The sequence below is a fragment of the Mustela putorius genome, unplaced genomic scaffold (genome assembly GCF_011764305.1).
Source record: "Mustela putorius furo isolate JIRA1106 unplaced genomic scaffold, ASM1176430v1.1 tig00003871_pilon_pilon_pilon, whole genome shotgun sequence".
Taxonomy (NCBI): Eukaryota; Metazoa; Chordata; class Mammalia; order Carnivora; family Mustelidae; genus Mustela; species Mustela putorius.
The window spans coordinates 10913928-10929127 of record NW_025422023.1 but is presented as its reverse complement, the minus strand read 5'-3'; the positions used below and the strand labels follow the sequence as shown (position 1 = coordinate 10929127).

The 15200-nt window shown below is 35.9% G+C and overlaps 1 protein-coding gene across 1 annotated transcript in view; it reads left to right on the top strand.

Annotated features, from left to right (window-relative positions):
* Positions 1-15200, top strand: part of TACR3 (tachykinin receptor 3) — a 79500-nt gene that overhangs the window by 18874 nt on the left and 45426 nt on the right. The window lies entirely within an intron of this gene.

The window sequence follows — 15200 nt, the reverse complement described above, 5'->3', positions numbered from 1 at the left end:
CATGTTCCTCTTCTTTTCACTGCATCTGCATCTTTACCCATTTTTAAGTTGGATTGTTTTCTTACTATTGAGATATTATTTTTAATACCTTACTGAGTTATAATTTACCTGTCATAAAATACAGTCTTTTTAAGTACTATTTCAATAATTATTTTTAAGTTTTTAGTTATGTAAACACCAATACAGTCTAATTTTAGGATATTTCCATTACCCCAAAAAGAAACTTCACTCTAATTGCAGTCACTCCCTGTTTCATACCACTATGCTATAGACTTGGCTTTTCTGGGACTTGGTATAAATGAAGTCATACAATATGTAGTTTTTTTGTGTGGACTTCAAATTATTTTCTCTGTTTTAAAATTGGGTTATAGGTCTTCTTACTAAATTGTAAGAGTTTTTGTGTATTCTAGACACAAGTCCTCAATTGGATGTATTATTTGCAAATATTTTTCCCCTGTCTTTGGCCAGTCTTTTCACTTTCTTCATGATGAATCTGAAGAACAAAAATGTTTAATTTTGATGAAGTACAATATATATTTTTTTGTCTTTCATTGTCTGTGTTTTTATAGTCAATTCTAAGAAATCATTAGTTACCTCAAGGTGTGAAAATTCAGTTCTATGTTTTTTTTTCCTGATAGTTTTATAGGCTTAGATCTTATATTTATATATGATCCATTTGGAGATGACTTTTGTGTGCGATGTGAGTGTGAGGTAACAATTCATCTTTCTGTATGCAGCTATCCAATTGTTCCAGCACTGTTTTTTTAAAAGACTACAGTTTCCCCTCTCTGAACTGCTTCAGCACATTTTTCAAAAATCAACTTGATGAGGGAGCAGGAGGCTGGCTGAGGACAAAGCAAAAGCTGGCGCCTTGCACCCCCTCTTCACCCTTTCCCCTCCATAAGTGTAGCATCCCTCAGGCAGCCCTGACTGCCATGAACAATAAGCAAATAGTTAACTTGCAGAGCTCACAATCCTGCTAGACAGGAGTCTCCCTTGGCTTACAAATGTCCTAAATCTCACTAACAAAGACGATTGATAGCAGGATTGTGAGACCCCACCAAAAAGTCTCCCAAAGATCTTAATGTTAATGGCTGGTCTAAAGACAACATTGATCCAGCAGCAAGGGCAAGGCCTCCGGCAGGCCTGGAACATCCTGGCACCTTGTAGGCCCTCTTTAGCATATGAAAACTCCACTGAAACCTCCCTTCCCCTCACCTTCCCCCAACAGCAGGGTACATAACCTGCCATCCCTCACAACCCGGGGCAGCAGCTCTTCCTGCCCACGGGTCCTGTCCCGTGCTTTAATAAACCACCATTTTGCACCAAAGATGTCTCAAGAATTCTTTCTTGGTCATCGGCTCCGGACCTCAGCCCACCAAACCTCACCTAGGTTCTAGAACTTCATCATATGGCGCCCAGCGTGGGGCTGTGAGTCTTTACATTTGGACTCTGAGCTTCGGTGCAAAATTGGTGAGTACTTTCTTTCCATTTACTCTGATTTCAGGGGCTTTTCAAGGAGTATGGTCTTATTGGAACACTTGCATGTCAATTGCTCAGGCTGTAATCCTCTAGCCCGTGGCTACTCCACGGGGAGGAGAGCATCTGCCTTTTGGCTGTAAGTTAGTACCCTGGCCGGAATGGCAATAAGACCCAGAAACTTGATGGCCTCTCTTTATTCCTGTTCTTATAGAAAGTTGTCTCCCTTGGGCACGGGACAGCCAAATAAGTCACCAGGACGGCTGCCAATCTTAAGACTCCCGTGTGAGGTTTCCTCCTGATTGATCTAATGTGATCCCCTCCACATGCCCGGTCTAGCCACTTCTGGCCGCGGGACCTCCACTGGGAGCCGGCCGAAACCAGTACCCGATTGAATTAAAACGCAACCGGGGACCGTTTCCTAGGGAAGTTGGCTGCAAGGACCACATGTGTTGGAATGTCGCATAGACCATGATGGATTTCAATCTTCACCTCACCTAGGTTCTAGAACTTCATCAAACTAATAAATATAAGTATTTATTTCTGGGCTCTTAATATTTCTAGTTCATTGATCTATATGTCTATTTTTCTGTCAGTAGTATACTATCTCTTGATTACTGTAGCCTCATAATAAGTTTTGAAATATGCAAGTATAAGTCCTTCAACTTTGCTTTGTTTTTCAAAATTGTTTTCACTGTTCTCAAAGATCTGCACTTTTAAATTGCTTTTAGGATCAGCTTTTTAAATTTTAAAATTATAATAGGGATTTTTGTAAGGATTGTGTTGAACATAATCAACTTGCGAAATAATGTTAGCTTAACAGTTTTGAGACTTCCTATCCATGGACTGCCTCTCCATTTATCAAGGTATTCTTTAATTTCTTTCAGCAATGCTCTGTAGTTTTCAATGGACAAGTCTTTCATTAAATTTATTCCTAATATTTTATACTTCTTGGTACTGCTGAATGGAATTTTTCAATTTAATTTTTATTTAAATTCTAGTTAGTTAACATACAGTGAAATATTGGTTTCAGGAGTGGAGTTCAGTTATTCAACACTTACATACGGCACCTAGTGCTCATCACAAGTGCCCCCCTTAATCCCCACCACCCCTCTAGTCCATCTCCCACATTTCTCCCTCCAGTCAACCCTCAGTTTGTTCTGTATCTTTTAAGAGTTTCTCATGTTTCCCTCTCTCTTTTATTTCCCCCTCCCATGTGTTCATCTGTTTTGTTTTCTTATATTTCACATTGCTGAATGGAATTTTTAAAGTACATTTTCAGATTGTTCATAGCTTGTGTGTAAAAATGCAACTGAATGAACTTATATCATATGACCTTGCTGCACTTATTTATTAATTCTAATGGGTTTGGGTTTTTTTTTTTTTTTTTTAGTATTTTAAAGATTTTATTTATTTATTTGTCAGAGAGATAGAGAGAGTACAGGCAGGCAGAGAGATGGGTGGGGGGAAGCAGGCTCTCCGCGGAGCAAGGAGACCAATTCAGGACTCGATCCCAGGATGCCAGGACCATGACCTGAGACAAAGGCAGCCACTTATGTTCCACATATAAGTGAAACCATATGATAATTGACTGAGCCACCCAGGCATCCCTAATGGGTTTGGTTTTTGTGCATTTCTTAGGATATTCAGTTTGGAGGATCATGTCATCTGCTAATAAAGACATTACTTTTTTCTTTTTAATTTGCATGCTTTTTATTTCTTTTTCTTTTCTTTATTTTATAATTTATTTTTGCTTGTTTGGTTTTTGCCTGATTGATTACCCTGGCTAGAACCTCCAGTACAATTTTTAATTGAAGTGATGAAATTGGACATCTTTACTTTGTTTTCAGGTTATAAGGAGAAAGAATTACATTTTTAACAAGTATAATGTAAACTGTAGATTTTTCATCAGTGCACTTTATCAAGTTGAAGAAATTCCTTTATATTCCCAGCATGTGGAGAGTTTTTATTCTGAAAAGCTTTTAGATTTTGGTAAAGTATTTTCTGCCTCTGCTTTATCCTATTACTATGCATATTACATATTACATATTAACTGATTTTCAGACCAACCTTGAATTTATGACATAATTTTTTGGCATATTATTGTTCAGGAAAGCATGGAAGAATTATGTTCTACAAAGAAGAAAGGTTATTAAAATAAAATTATCTTCTATTTATAGATGTGTTGTAAGAGGACAAAAATACAACTCTTACAAAGAAATGAGTAGGTACCTTTGATTTTTTTCACTGTATATCATATGTGAACTGAGTAATCATCATCTGAATAGTAGCCTCATGTTATTTTCTATTCATGTATTCTGATTTGTTTTCATAATGCTTATTATTATGTATTTTGTTTACCACTATATTCATAGCATCTAGGATAATAACTACATAATTTTGACACTCGATATGGATTTCTTTTTTTTTTTTTAAGATTTTATTTATTTGTTTGACAGAGATCACAAGTAGGCAGAGAGGCAGGCAGAGAGAGAGGAGGAAGAAGGCTCCCCGCTGAGCAGAGAGCCCGATGCGGGGCTCGATCCCAGGACCCTGGGATCATGACCTGAGCCAAAGGCAGAGGCTTTAACCCACTGAGCCACCCAGGCGCCCCTCGATACGATTTCTTATATGACTGAGTGAATGGAAGAAATTTTAAAAATTGTTTTCCTATCATTTCCTACATCAAATAAGTTGAGCACAAATTATCTTAAAAAGATATAATGAAAATATAATTAGAAAGAAAAATAAGCTATGAAAGAGCTTTCATTTTCCATTTTTATAATCCAAGTTTAAAGGTTATCTACTGTCTGTTTTCTTCCATTCACACAGTTAAATAAGCCTCATCACAACTTAAATACCCAAAGATGTAGAAATCCTCCTGCTTGACGGATGTCTTCATCTCTATGAGTTGAAAGATAACCTAGTAGAGCTGCTACATGCCATTATTTATTTCAGAAAGGAGTCTGATAGGGTGTAGATCCACATTAGACAAAATTGAAAGGAGTCAATTCTTAGTATACAGAACGAATTTTAAAAATCTCCAAGTGTAACCCTGAATATTTCCATTTAATCCCTGAATCATTGAGCATTAGATGTCCTTATTGAAGTTGCATAGAAAATCTCACTACTCTCTTAGTAAATTGTTTCAGATGGAGAGATTTAGAAGACAAATAACCTATACTGTGCTACCCTTTTGGGATAGGTGTGTGTTGAAGAGGTAGGGGCATTACCAAAAGATGTTTTTTCAATCCTTACATTAGAATTTTGGCATAAATTTGTTTTTCTTTCCATGTCAATCAGAAGTTCTAAGAACCATGTTAAATTGTTCCGTTTGTTTTTGTCTCAAACTTACCACTCTAGCTTCTTTATTTTGCTTTTGTTTTTGTCCTAAGTGTTAATTTCATTTTATTCAACATAGTTTGGAATGTTTTAGATTGAGTTTCTACTGTGACTGACATTAGCTAAGTCCCTTTGTATACACAGTGTTATTCAAAGTTATTTTAATCTCATAATCATACTCTATATTACATATATTAATCCTATTTAGCAAAGTTAAGAAAGCTATTCTTTAAAAACTATTTACATACTGAAGGTTTTATTTGTAAGTAATTATTCATTCCATCCGAACATTCAACCACCATAGAAGTATTCAAGTATTCAACTGTCCAAATATGCGACAATCATTTGCAGTCACTATTCAACTATGATATTGACTACTATACTTTGTTAGGTGCTACAGAACACAGAAAAGAGTAAATCAGTAATTCCAATGAGCTGAAATCAGAATATAAGCATAATGCTGTTGATGCACTGCACAGGTTAAAAACTAGCTCTGGACAGAGAGAAGGAAAGGACTCCATGGTGGTCATACTGTAATTTGTGTGGAAACTGAAGGAAGCTGGAAGTTCAGCAGTTGCAGAACTTTAGAGTAAGGTCTGAGCAAGAGAAATCATACCAGCAAAGAAACTACAAGGTGAGAAGGATGAAATTATTAAAGGCTATGTGAGCTGGACAATTTCCATTTCTCAGTTCAGATCTACTCTCTACTCATTCGACTCCTTTTTTTCTGCCCCTTTCCCACCAGGCTATTTCTGTGGACTAAATGCATCTAAAGGGTTGCTTGCTCGCTGGCCTCTTCCTGGCTTTGCCTAATGGGAGACACTTGGAGGAGATAGGAGGAGGAGAGGAGAGCAAATTTGGGTGGTATCTACCATTCTTTCCATTCAGGATTGCTGCAAATTTGCTAAACCTCCAATAGTACCCATAGCTCTTGCCAAGGGCTCCTCCCCCAAGAGTTCATCTCCTCACTTCATATTAGAGCACCCTTTTATACTTCAGACCTGGCAAGGGGGAACACCCACTCCTCCCACTCCTTGCTATTGCTAGTCCTAAGAATGTTCATTCAAGTTGATTTCCTTTAACACCTTTGTAAAATGGGGTTTGTAACTTAGTTTTATAAATGGCCTCTTTATTAAATTCACATCAGTTTTCCCATGCCAATGTGCCATCTGTTTCTCCTGGAGCTCTGACTGATACAATGTAGTAAGTTTGAGCAAAAGGGAACATATTTAGAGCCACTGTAGTAAAGGGTGTGCAGAATTGCAGTTAATCTTGTCAAAAGTGAAGAGACAGTGAAATAATTTAGAAAGATAACTTCGAAGACATTGTGAAGAAAGCTAAGAAAGAGTAACATCAGGGAAACCCATTATGATGATGTTCCAATAGTTTAGGAATTGAGAGCTGGAGGGGAGGGCAGAATAGATTTGGTGGTGTCAGAGGATGAACTGATAAGGTTTATGGTCGTGCAAAGGAAATGAAAAAAATAAAGGAGTTCAGAGTAACTCATATGTACATATGACTAATACAATGAGCACATTTCAAAAAAGTATTCATTTTCCAGATAGGAAAAACCTATTATTGAACACAAATATATTTTCATATATGCATAGTAATATTGATTTTTTTTTTCCTGAAGCCATTCACACTGCCAGAGTAGAAAATGTTTTCACCCACTCTTATAATTCTCTTTAATGTTGCTGTTAGTTAAGGAAAATGTCTGCCAAAACTATTGACTTGTGCTGTGCCAAGTATAACATGTAGCTTTACTTAATCAGTGCACATAAAAGCCATATAAAACAGGAAGCCAAATAATTATGAGGGGAAGCTAATAGAGGGGAAGTGAATTTTGGCTCAATACCATTTGGTATCTGAGTCATACTTGCAGTACTCTGAAAACTACACAAAGTAGTAAGTAACTTCACTCAGTTGTCCCAATAATATACTTTCTGTCATATTTCTGATGATAAGGGTCTCAAACTATAATTAGTTTTCAGACAACCTCTCTCTAATTAAATTTAGACTCAAAGTTGTGTGGGAGACTACTTTTATCTATTTCAACGATTCACCTTACGTTTATAATCCTTTAATTCACTCAATAAATGGTGACTCATTTTATTCCTGATTCCTGAGTGCCTCAACAACAGAGAGAAGTAAAAAAGAACTTTTACCACTGAAGACAATCTATCATCCCCTAGAGAGTTGTGATTCATCTTTCTCCAGAAACTGTAGTCTGAGCTTTACCTCCTATAGTGATCTAAAACTGGTCTACGGTTTTGACCCTATTGCGTTTTATACATTGACTAAAGCTAGCAAGTGTCCTGAGGCCTCTTTGAAATGTCTATTGTTCCCACCTGGGAATTTCTTTAGCTCTTATCCCAACTCCTCCACTTTGGGACAACCTTTTGAATTCCCTCTTCATAAAAACTCTTTTCCTTATAAAATGAAATTAAACTGGATTGAATATGTTTTCTTAGTGCCTTGAAAAGAGGCTCAGTATGTATTTTAGGAAGCATATTACCTTATAGTATAGATAAAATATCATGTGTAATTATACTATACACAATTATGTATAGTATATGTATATGTATAGTATATTTTATATGCTTATAAAATATAAAATACTGAAAATATTTATAGGTCGATTTAAACTTCAGATATATTTTAATGAAGACATTTCTTCTAGAAAAATAATCTGCCAAGAGTTCAAAACTATTTTCAGGGGGAATTAGTTTCTTAACAAAGAAACTAATTAACTTTCTAATATATGATTGATAACATAAAGGTGACTCTGTGAAAACAGTACTTTCAAAGTGATATATAAAAGTAGTGATATATGTTCCCATTATTTTTCCGAGACAATACAGAGATGACACAAAATGTTAGTAAATTGGACTTTTAAAAAGTGATTTAGAGCTTTACAGTATTTTGTGGATGAAATAACCTATTGTGTTCTGACTTTTTAATTATTTATCATCAGAGATAGTATGAGTAACATAAGGTATTCATTAGCAGCAAGTTTTGTATTGTCTATTAAGAAAACCACTTCTAGGGGCGCCTGGGTGGCTCAGTGGGTTAAGCCTCTGCCTTCGGCTCAGGTCATGATCCCAGGGTCCTGGGATCGAGTCCCGCATTGGGCTCTCTGCTCGGCAGGGAGCCTGCTTCTCCTCATCTCTCTCTGTCTGTCTCTCTGCCTATTTGTGATCTCCCTCTCTGTCAAATAAATAAATAAAATCTTAAAAAAAAAAAGAAAACCACTTCTAAATTCATGTCTGAAATTTTGAGGAGAAATTGTTCTATGTCATACTCACTAATGAGGTAACATTTCATTATAGCTCATTTTGTAGTGACTATAAATAGAATTTAAAGATTAAATGATTTATATATAAAGCTTTTAGAATAGCATCTGATACAGGTGTTAGCAATTATTGCGTTTATTGCCAAAAAAGAAAATCTAAATATATATTGGATATAAAATCTCAGTGAAGTCATGGTTGATACTTATATCTCCAGATTCATTTGACACCTCTGTTTTTCCCTCCTCTGTGCTATAGAGAAGCTGGCTTTTTTAGTTCCTCAAATACCTCGTGCTTTCTCTGACCTCAGATTCGCTATTCCACTTTTTCTTCCAGTCCCACCTTCATTCTAATTAACACCTATTTATCATTCCAAACTGATGCTGCTTCCTCAGGGAAGCCATGCCTGCTAATATTCTCTACCATCATTTCACCTTTACCCCAGACTAGGTCAAATTCCCTGTCTTATGCTTTATAATTACTAGTACATGTCTTCATAACATCATGGCGTACACAAGGGAGACAATTTTATTTTGCAGACTTCCTGAAGGATTATACTGGAGAGACTAGCTTACTGACAGTACAGGGAACTGGGCTAAACTTCTAAAGGCATTGTAAATGACAGGGTCACCCATGGTACACATAGCATTTTTTTTTTTAAATTATAGAATATAAAGTAAGCATAACAAAGAGAAGAAAAATCAAGTTTAGAATCAGAGGATGAAGACTGCTGGTAGATCCTCCCCTCTCCTAAACTTCTAAATCCATTAAAATTTTGAAATCTGAAATGCTTTATATAATTGCATTTGTTGTGGAAATCATCAGTACAATTTCTCAGCCAGATCCACAGTGGGTGAGATGAATGTATTCATACAGATTCAAGAACAGAAACAGAGGGCATCAAATAGGTCAGATTGGATTTCACTTTGAAATCATAGGGAAGGGTGCTGAACTTGCCCAGGCCATTACAATAAAACTCCAAGGAAAATTTAACTAAATGTCCCAGAGGCAATATTTCCTAAGCAACATTTAAGTAGTAATTTCTTAACATATTTGTGACTATCTGAATAATGTATTTCTTCTGTTTTAGACTCTGAACTCCACAAGAGGAGGAATTGTATCTATTTCATTTACCAATATGGCCAAAGATTGTAATACAATCTTGGGGGGAAAAAGCATTCAAGAAATAGTTGAAACAAATAGCTGATATTTGATTAATAAATGAATAGATAGATCTAATGGCCAAATTTATATTGGAAGTAAGTATAGTGAGGGTCAAGTACTTTCACTATTCAGAAATTATTTTTTAAATATATTCTCCCTCAAATGCCTGTTTATAAATTTTACTTGTAAGAATCAAAAAACTTGGGATCCTTGAGTGGCTCAGTCAGTTACGTGCCTGCCTTGGGCTCAGGTCAGGATTCTAGGATAGAATCTCCTGTCAGGCTCCTTGCTCAGCATGGAGCCTGTTTCTCCCTCTGCCTGCCACTCTCTCTGCTTGTGCTCGCTCTCTCTCTCTCTCTCTGACAAATAAATAAATCTTTAAAAAAATTTAAAAACCTGAATAAACTGATTTCTTTCTCACTTAATAATATTTTGAAGTTCCTATTATATGTATACATATATTTGAATGTATGTATATGTTTATTTTAATAAATACTTGTTCCCTTCAAAATTCACCAAGACTGGGACGCCTGGGTGGCTCAGTTGGTTAAGCAGCTGCCTTCGGCTCAGGTCATGATCCCGGCGTCCTGGGATCGAGTCCCACATCGGGCTCCTTGCTCAGCAGGGAGCCTGCTTCTCCCTCTGCCTCTGTCTGCCATTCTGTCTGCCTGTGCTCACTCTCTCCCTCTCTCTCTCTGATAAATAAATAAAAAAAAAATCTTTAAAAAAAAAAATTCACCAAGACTATATTTATAACAGATTAATTGGCTCATTCTTGCTTCTTTAAAACACACAAAAAAACACAAAATAAACTTTGTCTACAAAATGCAATTTCAGAAAAGATTTTATTTCTTTTTAGTGATTTTTCAAAGCAGAAAATGCCTTAGCATGAAAGGCAACTAATCTTAACTTTCCATAGACAATAGCTAAATAGCATTTTATATATGGGCTTTACAGACTAAAACATTGTCTACTGTGGCCAGAAGCAAATTGGAAAACAGTCAAATCCATGTCCTTTCAGGCAAATAGTCTTCTCATTGTTAATATAATCAAGTACCCATCTGAAGAGAACACTGTCTTCTTATCGAAATTTTAAAATTTGCAGAAGCACAAAAAGATCCAGAAACAGAGCTTAATAAAAATGCTAGCAAAAGGAAGAATTATACCAGATATCAAGAGCAATTGCAAAATGGAAAAGGCCTACTTATTGAAAAAGTTATGTCAAAATATCCTGTTTTAGACATGAAAGGACCAGAAAAAATCCTTCAATTATGCCAGAAAAAAAAATAAGTGGTAAAGAATGGATGCTTCTGAGAATTGCAGACTCAAAAGATAATAAAAAGTAATTTTAAACTTGTTTAGGTGATATGCTAATTGGAAGAGTGAAGAATCCAACCTTAGCTATTACATACGAAATAATCATACCAAGGAGACTAACACATTTGAGAATGTATTTAATGAGGGAAGAATGGTAGTGAGCTCAGAAAAAAACCTAGGAACAGCTAATGTGATCACATCGAAGATACGTATTTCTTTAAAGGAGAAATAAAAGTCCTGACAATCATTTATGTGATATTATATCTCAGATTGGATCATTTCTTCTCACGGTTCAGAGGATATCCATGTGGATGAGCCTAAGGATCATTTTATTTTTTATGCCTACTTTTGAGCAAATTACTACTGCTGGAGAGAGTCACAGAATATGAAATATTGATGCCACAATGAATTCCTAATTACCAATTTCAAATTGGTCTTGTCAGCAGAGCCTGGCAATTCTACCTACTTCTTTGGCCAACTGGCTCTCCCTCTCTACAATGTTTCAACATTCCTTTATTTTCCTCAAATCATTAACATAATTAAATCTCCCAGGTAACACCCTATTCCAAGCTGCAATCTTCTCATCCAAACCAAAACAATAGACAATTTACTTACTTCCCTGCTTCCATTCCTTTCTTTCCTTCAGTCCATTCTCCATACTAAAATCTGATTATTCTCTGATCACCTCAACAACTTGCCACAGGACAAAAGACCTACAACCTGCTGTACAACTCCATCTCAAACCACTTCGCCCTTCACTTTCTGTTTCTGTTACAGTAGTCTTTAATTTCTCAAGTGCCCAATGCTTCCCGCATCCTTACCCATTGCTTTGGTTTCCTGGGGCTATTGTAACAAAGTCATACAAATGGAGTGACTTAAAACAATAGAATTTTATTGTCTTGACAGTTCTGGAAGCTGAAATCAAGCAGTTGTCAAGGGCCATGCTCCCTCAGAAACCTGTAAGGAAATTCTTCCTTGTCTCCCCCTAGCTTTTTGTGGTTTGCTGACAGTCTTTGGCACTCCTTGGCTTTTTTTTTTTTTTTTTTAATTTAAATTCAATTAGCCAAAATATAGTACATCATTGGTTTTTGATGTGGTGTTCAGTGATTCATTAGTGGCAAATAATACCTAAGGCTCATCACCACACGTGCCCTCCTTAATGCCCATCACCCTATTACCTCATCTCCTCAACCACCTCCCCTTCCACCACCCTTCCACAACCCTCATGTTTGTTTCCTAGAGTCACGAGTCTCTCATGGTTTCTCTCTCCTTATTTCTTTAGAAATGCATCATTCAGTTAGATGCATCATTCAATTCTCCATCTTTGTATGGCCTTCTCCATATGTTTCTCTCTGCTGCCAAATTCCTCCTTTAAATCAATCATATTGGATTAAGACCCACCCTAATGACCTTATTTTGACCCAGTTGCCTTTATTAAAAACTCAGTTTCCAACTAAGGTCACATTCTGTGGTACAAAAGTTCAGGACTTAAGCATATCTTTTTGAGAGACACACAAGTCAACCAATAAAAATCCATTAACACGGGAGTTTTTCACAGGTTCTTTGTTCTTCCACATATCTTCTGGCAATCTTTATTCTTCTGCCACCCTGCCTAGTCACCTTTCCAAGTTTCAACCCAGAATGACTTTTCTATGTTTTTCCAATATATAGCCATTCACATGGCTATATATTGCTTGCCTTTGTAACCCTTGTCATATTTGGAATTTTATGTTTATTTTACATTATTTGGTTAATATCTGTCTACTTCACTGGACTCTGAACTCTGTGAAGGTCATTTCTCTTCAGTGTTGGATCACTATACGTCTAGAATACTACAATAGTATAATACTACAATAGGCATTCAGTAAGTGTTCAGCTGAATGAATAATGGATCAAACCAGAAATGACAAAAACATCAACTTGAATTTCCTAATTTTCACTAAATTTTCCCATTTTCACTAAAGTGTTAGTTAATGAGAATATAAATTGATTATTTTCATATATTTCGTATAAAGCAATATTCTCCCTGCCAAGAAATAATTTCTATAATAGAGAGTAATTCACCAAAACCATCAGTAAAGAACTTGTACTGTTTTTTTAATTATTTGTGCTGTAGTAACTGTACAGGACTCTAACCCACCCATGTCACTCAAATTCTCTTTTTAGTCTCAAAAAATCAACAGTTCCAAACATCCAAATTGCCTTCATACACTTCCAGGGCAAGCAAAAAAGCAAAAGATTATGATGGAGTTGAGGAATATTCAGTTCAGTACAACAAAATTTATTGATAAGTGCTGTGCTTGGCTCTAGAAACACCCACTAAGCAACAAGTCAATAGAAGAAGAGAAATGTTGTGGTGAATCATAATCAGCAGCAGTGAAAACAGAAATGCCCACCTACAAATATTACCTTTCTATGCTTTAATATTGCACCTGCACACTTTTAGATTCCAAGGCAAAATGTGATTCTTTGGATGGCATCTATCTTGTGTATTTTCCTTTCTCTTCCACAATTCCTTATATGAGTCATATTCAAAGCTACGGTCTATAAACATACAGACTTTGAAGACTGGCAGAACTGGTTTAGCATTCTAGCTCTTAATATCTGGGTCATTCTGAACTTTAATGTCTTTAAGCTTCACTTACCTATAAAATAGAGATGATATTATTTGGTTGATTAGATTGTTCTGGATATTAAATAATGTATATTATAAATTGCCTGCTCATGGTTCGCAATCAGTAATGTGCTATTATTCACCAAAATAATCACAAAAGGTACATTTTAAACTATTTTCAGTTTCAAACATAAGCATCTTCTTTTCTTGTGTGGTTCACTTAATCTTCTGAAACTATGGTACTGTTTTTATGATTTTTTTCATACCTAACATTCACTTATACCTATTAGCTGACATACATAATACTAACTTTAGTTGAATTTACTTAAAGAAAACATCCTTAGTTTATTATTTGTAGTATATAGATAAGTTCCAATATATCTATTAAAGGTCCAATTCTTATAGTTATAAAACAAAGAGCAATAAGCAAATTAATAAATTATCCTTATTTTAAAATATTTATTCTTAAGATTAAAATGTTTGGGTTTAATATTCATTCTTTGATTAAATTGTTGCCTTTGAAAATTTTGCATAAATCAAAAAATATTTGAGAAACACAGAATGGTCAATAGTAAAATAATTTAAATAATGTTTCATTGATAGTAATGCAGAAATATAATTAATTTTTGTATAATTTGTAAATAATTTTCTGCTCTATTAGACAGAATTTGGCAATCAGACATATTATTTAAAACTTTAAATTGATTCTCCCAGACGTAATTACTATTTTACCAAGTGGATATAGCTTGACTTTTGCTACCATATTCAGAGTTTACAAATTCCCACAAATTCGCACTTTAAAAGCCAAGTATATTTTCCTACAACTATCATGTTGTACATAGTTATATATGATGAGGGAGCAGGAGGCTGGCTGAGGACAAAGCAAAAGCTGGCGCCTTGCACCCCCTCTTCACCCTTTCCCCTCCATAAGTGTAGCATCCCTCAGGCAGCCCTGACTGCCATGAACAATAAGCAAATAGTTAACTTGCAGAGCTTATAATCCTGCTAGACTGGAGTCTCCCTTGGCTTACAAATGTCCTAAATCTCACTAACAAAGACGATTGATAGCAGGATTGTGACACCCCACCAAAAGTCTCCCAGCCATGTTAATGGCTGGGCTAAAGACAACATTGATCCAGCAGCAAGGGCAAGGCCTCCGGCAGGCCTGGAACATCCTGGCACCTTGTAGGCCCTCTTTAGCATATGAAAACTCCATTGAAACCTCTCTTCCCCTCACCTTCCCCCAGCCTCGGTACATAACCTGCCATCCCTCACAACCCGGGGCAGCAGCTCTTCCTGCCCACGGGTCCTGTCCCGTGCTTTAATAAACCACCATTTTGCACCAAAGATGTCTCAAGAATTCTTTCTTGGTCATCGGCTCCAGACCTCAGCCCACCAAACCTCACCTAGGTTCTAGAACTTCATCATATAGATACTGTGAAGATTTTCATGATAAACCAAGAATTCAATTTTAGAGATAATAGCAAGGCAGAGCCTGCCTCAGTCAGACTTGACTTATTCATTATTATCTGAATCCTGAACTTGTCTGTTGATATTTTTAAATGGAGTTGTTGATGATATCCTTTATAGGGGTTCCTCATCTTTGTCAGTCATAACCATATTAGTTCTCCAGAATTTTCTTGTAAACAGTTGAACATACAGAAGAAAAAGGGAGGCCTTGAGGTACAGAACTCATATTTTTAAGCACTTACTACGCACTTTTCCACTTCCATTGAGCAGACATTTACGAATTCTGATAATGTGTTAGGAATAGCACCAAATAATCGATAACTTTCACTTATATTATTTCTATTAATCTTGACTTCACCTCTATGAGGCAGGTGTTCTTATTTCTATTTTTAAAATAATGAAACTGGGTTTCAAAAAGGTTAAATAAGTGACAGAATAAGATTTGAAATTTAATCTGCCTGATCCTTAAAACTATGCCATGATTGTTATTCTATGTTACCTATACATAAGCAAAATCCTCC